Consider the following 8,079-nt stretch of genomic DNA (forward strand, 5'->3'; position numbering starts at 1 on the left):
CGAGTGGTGTTGGCTACTTTCAAACCTTCAATTATTACTTTGTAAGAAAATAAATTAAAAGTAACATAATACTACATTTTTTTTACGAAGAACGCAGTATTACATTTGTCACCATAGAAAATCTTATGAGAATCAGGGTCGGCTCAAGGGGGCTGCCACTAAAGCAAGGGCTTTAGGCCCAGTATTAGGCCTCCAATCTTTGTCTTTACAAATATTTTCGTACGTCAAATTTTGTAAACATGTTCACTCGAAGCTCAAGTGATATGTAAATGAGGAGTTGTAGTTTATGTTGCAAGTTTGATTTCAATGCTAGCTATTTTATTGGTTATTTGACTCTTAAATTCTTTTTGCCTTAAGATTCCTATCAATCTAATTCAATGTCGGTTGTTCTAAATATATTAAGACAAGTGGTGTGTAATCAACGTTCGTAAAATTAAAAAATTAATTTATATTTGTATCATTTCAATATTATTTTGTTATTTTAAAATCTCTAATAATTAGTATATAATGTTTATATTAAATATTATTTTCAACAAACACGCCCGCATGTGCGCTCGCCATATATATATATATATATATAGGATCCGTTGTGACACCAAATCTCAACCGTTGATTTTATTTGATTAAAGGATAATAATAAAGTCCTTATTCTATTTACTGTACATCCTTTTTCTCAATCACACACTAACAAAGACCATTTCTTCCATGGACAATTCTTTTGCTACTAGTCACTTGTATTCGTCATCCACAAACTTAAAAGAATCAAATAAGTTCCACAACATTGGATCCTTTCAAACTTAAATGATAACTTTCAAACTTTATATTCCATCAAAAAAAAAACTTTCAAACTTTATATATATATTGATTGATTGGTCCATAGATCTTACAAGAAAAGCTCCCAAATATTGAATTTTAATGGAGTAATTGTCCCAGTGGTTGAATACACGTTGGGGAATTTTAGTCACAAATATATATGTGTTGATATCAATGGATTATTAAGATGAAACGGAGGTAGGCACATGTATTTAGAAAAGCAAAATCAGCCCTATCTTGATTGATTTATGAATTTATTCTTTCAGCGGCATCATGATTTCTAGAAAATTGGAAACATGTTCGTATCAAATTTATGAGTTTTGATAAAATTGAACCTTGTAACCTAGATCGAATTGCTTACAGAAAAATCCAAATTTGTTCTTTTGGATATTAATAGAAATGTGGCATTATTATTGGTCTTTGATTAAATAAAATCAACGATTGAGATTCGTTAACACTTGATGTCAATATATATATATATATATATATGTGTGTGTGTGTGTGTGTGTGTGTTTGTGTGTGTGTTAGCCGACCCCACTTAATGGGAAAAGGCTTGGTTGTTGTTGTGTGTGAGATTTTGCAGTCTACATTAATTCATTCTCGATCTTGCAATTTTGGTTTGATTTGTCACTAATCAAAGTAGATTTTAACATGAACCTTAACCTTATGCAATTGATTTTCAGGGTTCCTTGGTGAAGCTTTCTAACTACCAAAATCATTATGGGAAAATATTCTTTGCTTCTACCTTTTTCTTTCACCGTCAACACATTTCTCTTCCGTCCACTTTTTTTCATAATCTAAATACCGTTATCGGAGATAATATGTACGTCTAGTGCAGAAAACACTTTTTAAATCAGGTAAAAAAGACTTTTTAAATCGGTTCTCCACCCGACTTATAGGTGGCCGATTTAATAAGTGTTTTGCTTTTAAGTCTGTTTACTTGACCCGATTTAAAATCTGTTTTTTAAATCGGTTAAACCGATTTAAAATGATATTAATTAAATCGGATGGCCACATTTAGAAAAGTTCAATAGATTTTTCTGATTTCAGGTTCATATTGACCCGATTTAAAATCATACAACTTAGATCAGTTCACCCGATTTAAAATCTAGATATTTAATATAAAAAAAAATCTCTGTTTCTCCATTATTGTACATAATAATAAATCAGAACATTATACACAATCATTTAACACAAAATATCAACATAGAACTTTAATTTCATACCAACTTGTAGATAAAACCATCCACAAAATCTAAACCTTGTCATGAATTCGCACTTACTACAGAAATTGATCTACACCTAACCTAGTCCAATGACTTCAAATAAATCCAAAAATCTATGCTATTACACAATGTTGGCACAACTTAATACTTTAACAGCTTGCAGCTAAAACACATCTGAAAGAAATTCTATAATGATAAACCAAGATTAACTACAAGCACATTTTCCATAACTCCTTTGCCACCAAAAAAAACTACAAGCAAGAGGACTATATCAAGTTCTCTGCATCAACAAAAACTTTAAATTAGTAAATTCACATTCAACACAAACATGCAAGTAAGCAAGAGAAAAATCATTGGTTTAAAATAATTCATTAATACAAAATCATTCATTGATACAAAAACATTGACAGAATATAAACATCAACATTGTTCGACTCCTACCCTAGTACAACAATTACTTTACACCAAGTCCAGTTACTTCAAATGAACCCAAGAATCGATTCTATTACATGATTTTGGCACATCTTTATAAATCCAAATATTAAATTATTTCTCATTCAAAGAAGTGATGACCACTCAATATAAATCACAAGTAAAATATTACTTGAAAAAACTATGTGCAAAAACAAAGTGTTCTCAAACAAAAAAGTAAGTGCAAAAACAGAGTGTTCTCAAACAAAAATATAACACCTCATAATAGTCATCCATCTCGATACCTTCAACATTTATAGGATCCAAAACCCAAATAAAAAAAAGTACCAAAAGTAGAAAATAACATGTACCTGTCATCTTTCTTTCCTCTTCTCCCCTGCCCTCACTTGTAGATTCCAAAGATCCAAAAGTTTCACCATTGTAAGAGTCATTAGTTGTCTACGTGATTGAGGTGCCTAGCAAATACCAAAACTAAAAAATTATAATTGACTCCAACATAATAAAATTGCTTCTGATGTCTAAATTGTCCATAGCATCAACATATCAAATGAAAATCATACATGATTGAGATTTGAAAAATAAATAACTAACAAATAAGTGAGTCACTTCTAGAAGTCCATCATACTTTAACAACATAAAAAATCAGTTTCGATATTATTCATATATAATATTTTGACTCCAAACAACCAAACTGGAAAGTGCCACTACCTAGGATCCTAATTGACAACACAATTTAGAAGGTGATTCATATAACTAATCAACTCCAAGATTTAATATAACTCAGCTAGAAGAACTAGAGTCAATATAATAATTCCTCAATTGCAACTAGACCATCTTGTGTACATCCTGTAATAGCATGTCAAGTATTGACTGTGAGTGAAAGAGATTATCATAAATAAATACACTAAGGGCATGTTTGGATAAATAACTTATCATGATAAGAACTTACGTATAAGTTCACATAATTTATCTATAGCAAAAGATAAAATTAAATTAAATTATTCTCGTATATGCTGTAAGTTGTTTTTATAAGCTATATTAGAGAACTTATGAAAAAAGGTTTTGAAAACTGTCATAAATTACTTTCATAAGTTCTCTTGAACAACCTCACATAACATAAGTCAGTAGATAAGCTCAAATAAGCCAGTCCAAACAAGTCATAAATCCTTTTTGATAATCTTTTTGTTTTAAACCCTTGCCTTAGAACAAATTATCACAAAGATGAGACCACATTTTATTAATGAATCAATTTAATATCAAATTTAACTACTGATTCATAAAGTTAGTTAAAAGCAAGAATCAAATACTAATTCATAATCAATTAAATTAATCAAAATCAGAAGTGAAAAAGTTAGAGATAACATACTCAAAGCTTGTCCGCTGAAAATCTTCTAGAATCATCTCTACACATCATTTTCTTAACAAATCCTTAGCAGAAGAATAAACAGAACAGAGTATTCGAGAAGGAAACCTGAGATACGCCGTAATAACCACTTCAAAAACCTCATACGTAGAATCACCGTAAAAAGGAGGAATCCTGCTCAACATTATGTACCAAACAGAACACAACTCCACAAATCAACTTTCTCGGTATAATATCTTCCTAACAGAACCTCTGGCGCCACGTAACACGGCGTTCCGACAACTCGTCATTTTCTCGCCATCGTCGAACCACCAAAATCAACTAATTTGAGATTATCCTCAGAATCGATTTCAGAGATTCGACATGCGTTTGCGATACCAGATCTGCCATACCAAAGTTCCTAGATGGGAATTTCATATTTGAGATTCCGAGATCGAAGATGCGTATGTGATTTTAGATTTGCGAGACCAGCCGAGTTACAAATTTCAGATTTTCGATTCATGAGCTTGGGGTAAATTTGGGTTTATGAGCTGGCTGATGAACAAGTTTGAGGGAAAGGGTTAAAGGTGAGAATTTGGGGGAAAGGGTTAAAGGTGAGAATTTGGGGGAAGCGTTGTTGATGAACAAGTTATATATATGTTTCTTATATTTTAATTTAAATAATATAAATTAGATTTTAAATGGGGTTAAACCATTTAGTATGTAATGAAGTTAAAATCCTCTCCTCTACCCATGTTTTTAAGTCTGGTGGATAACTGCCCACTTAAAATCCCTGACTTAATAAGTGTTTTTTGTACTAGTGGCACCTTTCAGAATTGGTGATTTCACATCAATCACATATCCATTTTGGTGTTTAAATGCTTAACCAAACTATTGTGGTCATATGCAGTTCAAGCTTGATTGCCATTTGACGTTGGAAATCAAGTCCCAAAAGTTTCACATCCTTGAGATTAATCAAACATCTCAAATTTTGACAATTGTGAGGGAAGACTTATATGCTGCTTCTAGTACTAGTTCCTGTCTCTTCCAATATACTTATGTAGACATGGATTTGAATTTCTTCCACTACACTTCCAATAATGTCAATTATATACTCTATTGTTTGAGTGTGGTCCTCTTCCTGGTCGAATTTCTTGTCCGATGACTTTAGAAATCTTTGAAGAGATGATGTGCTCCAAGGATGGTAATTATCAATTTGCGTACTTAGTTTTAAGCACTAAGGTTGTGGATTTTGATGTTCTCAAGTGTAAGAAAAAGGTCTTTGTTCCTAGCCTGAATACTTCATTCACAAACAAACTTACTTTAGAGAAGGGATTTGAGATTAGCTAGAGTGGTGTGGATGATGAAGAGAAATGTCACGACTGCATGAAATCTGGTGGAAGATGTGGATTCAATGTATCTGCAAATGAAGTTATGTGCATCTCCTCTATGCAATCTCTGATACCATCATCACAAGGAACACCAACACACAATATTCCTTCTTCTCCCGATATATAATTATATTCTTTTGATGAACTAGTTTCTAGAATTATCACAACGCTAACTCATCATTACCTTCACAACTAACTGTTGCAGGAGCATGGAATTAAAAGACGAAACTCATTTTTGGTAATAATTCCAATTTTAGATAAACACGTACAATTAATTATATATAAACACATAGAATATTAATAACCCATTTTTGCTATATTTTTCCTAGCTTGACAATGGATTGTAGATCTTCAATTAAACTTCTCCTCTTCATCCTTTACTTCACTTTTGGTGAAATGTTACTCGTCCCCCAACGTTGACCTGAAGGCAAATACACCTCATCTCTCACTGTAAAATTAATTTACATGCTTCATATTTTTGGTAACTTAATTTGTCTAGGGTAAAATCACTTTTCTTATTACTCACAAATATGTTGTATAAGAAAAATGAAGACTTGCATTGTTTACACCGGCAATAGTAAAAACGATGAAACTTCTTCATTGCTCCACTTCTACGACAAGTTGCTACAGGCAGGTTACCTTTTTTTTGCAAAGTGTTGTTTAGCAGTTATGAGTAGTATTTTGAAAACAAGATTTTAGGAATAAAAAGGAGTATATGTGTCAAAAGGAGGGTGTGAATAAAAAACTCAAAAAACTAAGTCAACAGCTCGGCCCCGTATTAGGCCTCCTATTTTTGTCTTTGGAAATATTTCCGTACGTCAAGTGGTATGTAGATGAGGAGATATAGTTTATGTTGCATGTTTGATTTCATGTATTGATACAGTATGGATTATAGTATATTCCGAACTATTTATCCCCTAAATAAGGGTGTTTAGGGGTGTTCAGATTCTATAATCCGTAGAAAAGTAAGGAACACGCCCTTTTTTTGGGATGTTTGGATTATTAAATCTAAATTGCAGAAAACTCATTTTCCACTCCAAAACAAAGGAAAAATTCAATCTAGATTATAAAATCCAAAAATCCCATGGACATTTTTGTAAAAAAAAAAAAAAAAAAAAAAAGGCGTGTGAAAAGTATGTATAGTGAAAAAAGTAAGAGTATTACTTTTCCCACCCTATGGCCTTCTCCCGCACCCTGTAAAATTTCCAAAAATGCCCTTGTCAGTTCAGATTTTAAAATCCGGATTCATGTTTACCATTTCAGATTTTATAATCCGGACAATTCTTATGTATAATCAGTCATCAGACTCTCTCACATTTAAGCAGTTTTGAGTTTTGCTTTTAAAAAAAACAAAAAAACAAAGTAAAAAAATGCAAAAAACCTGTCAAATAAAATCATAAAAATATAAAAATACCACCAAAAAATTCTAAAAGTCAAATAAAACTAATGCAAATTTTTTCGGATTTTTCTGAGAATATGAAAAATTAAAAAAAATGGAAAATGGGTCTTAACGATGGAATTTTGGATTTTGAGGGACGGAGTCCCTCAAGAAGTCTCTTCTACAGGGAAGTTTTGAGTCATGATCCTTGATTTTTTTCTGACTTTCGGGGGAAGTTTTGGAGCAATCCGATCAAGTAGCCCGAAAACTCGATTTTTGACGAAGAACAGGTAACAATGACTCAAAACAGAAGGATGAGAGTTAGGAAGATTTATATTGTTCCCTAAAATGACTATCTATGTTACAAACATGTTTAAAATTTGTGCTGATACAGTTCAGATTATATAATTCAAACTGTTTTTCCTTGAAAAAGGCTGTTTAGGGGGTGTTTGGATTATGTAATTCGAAAAAATCATGTAACATGCCATATTTTTTGAGATTTCCGGATTACAAAATCCGGAAAAATCCGTAACTTATTTTTCACCCTTTAATAAAGAAAAACATCATTCCAGATTATGAAATTCGGAAACTTCAAGGACATTTTTGAAAGAAAAAAAACGTAGGGCGTACTAGAATACTATAGGATGGAAAAAGTAATAGTCTAATAAGCCTCACATTGAAACTAAGCCCAAAACTAAGAAAGACCAAAAAAGGCACAGCAAGAAGAAATAGGCCCATGGTGTTTACAAGTTACACACCACATTTTTTTCGTTTTGCTAAAAGAGTAAATAAAATGCACCATAAACTACGCAGTCCTTGAAAAGAATACATCGGAAAAATCTAAAGTTAGGAAATTGGTTTCTATTTCTAAAACACTCCTCTTGAATGAAGGAAAGTGAGATGAAATAAAAACTATCTAGTGTTGTTAATGTATAATAATAATCATAGAGCTTCAACATCCAACTATTAAAACCAAAAATTTAAACTCGCTCAAAATGGGAGTCCTATCGAGCTCTCCCACCCTACAGTGAGCCCTGGTCTACCATTACTTTGATAAAACAAAATGCTACAACCTAATGGATAGTTATTTAGAAAATAAATTATCGATTTGGATATTTGGTTTCAAAATTTTGATAGTACTTAGGAAGGAATTCGTTTCTTTCCTTCTCACATCATAGTGAGATTATCACTCTTGTCTTGAAAGCAAAATTATTCTATAGAGATAATCATTTTAAAGTTTCAAATTTATTATTTATATTTTCTTCTGTCAAGTTATTCTTTTTAGAATTGAAAGTTAACTTTACCTATAACAATATATAAAAAAGAATACATAATTTGGGTTGCATTTTTTTCCTCCCATTTTTATCCTATATTTAAATAATAAATTATTATCCTCGTGAGCTTATCTCAGTTGGTAGAGCCAATGCATAAAATATGCAAGGTTCGGAGTTCGAACATCGGCCACCACCAAAAAAATAATAAATTATTATCCAAATC

General features: G+C 31.7%; 1 long non-coding RNA gene across 2 annotated transcripts; it reads right to left on the minus strand.

The window, feature by feature from the left end:
* Window positions 1-2,000: 2,000 nt before the first annotated feature.
* On the minus strand, window positions 2,001-4,513 carry LOC120579461 (uncharacterized). 2 transcript variants are annotated; one of them, XR_005645341.1, is made up of 3 exons: window positions 3,838-4,513; window positions 2,822-2,926; window positions 2,001-2,319 (listed from the first exon to the last, which is right to left on the minus strand). It is a non-coding gene; the product is annotated as an uncharacterized lncRNA (long non-coding RNA). The 2 variants fall into 2 exon arrangements; XR_005645340.1 differs by lacking the exon at window positions 3,838-4,513 and having other exon boundaries at window positions 2,822-3,831.
* Between the last annotated feature and the right edge of the window lie 3,566 nt (window positions 4,514-8,079).

The sequence above is a fragment of the Medicago truncatula genome, chromosome 3, assembly GCF_003473485.1.
Source record: "Medicago truncatula cultivar Jemalong A17 chromosome 3, MtrunA17r5.0-ANR, whole genome shotgun sequence".
NCBI lineage: Eukaryota > Viridiplantae > Streptophyta > Magnoliopsida > Fabales > Fabaceae > Medicago > Medicago truncatula.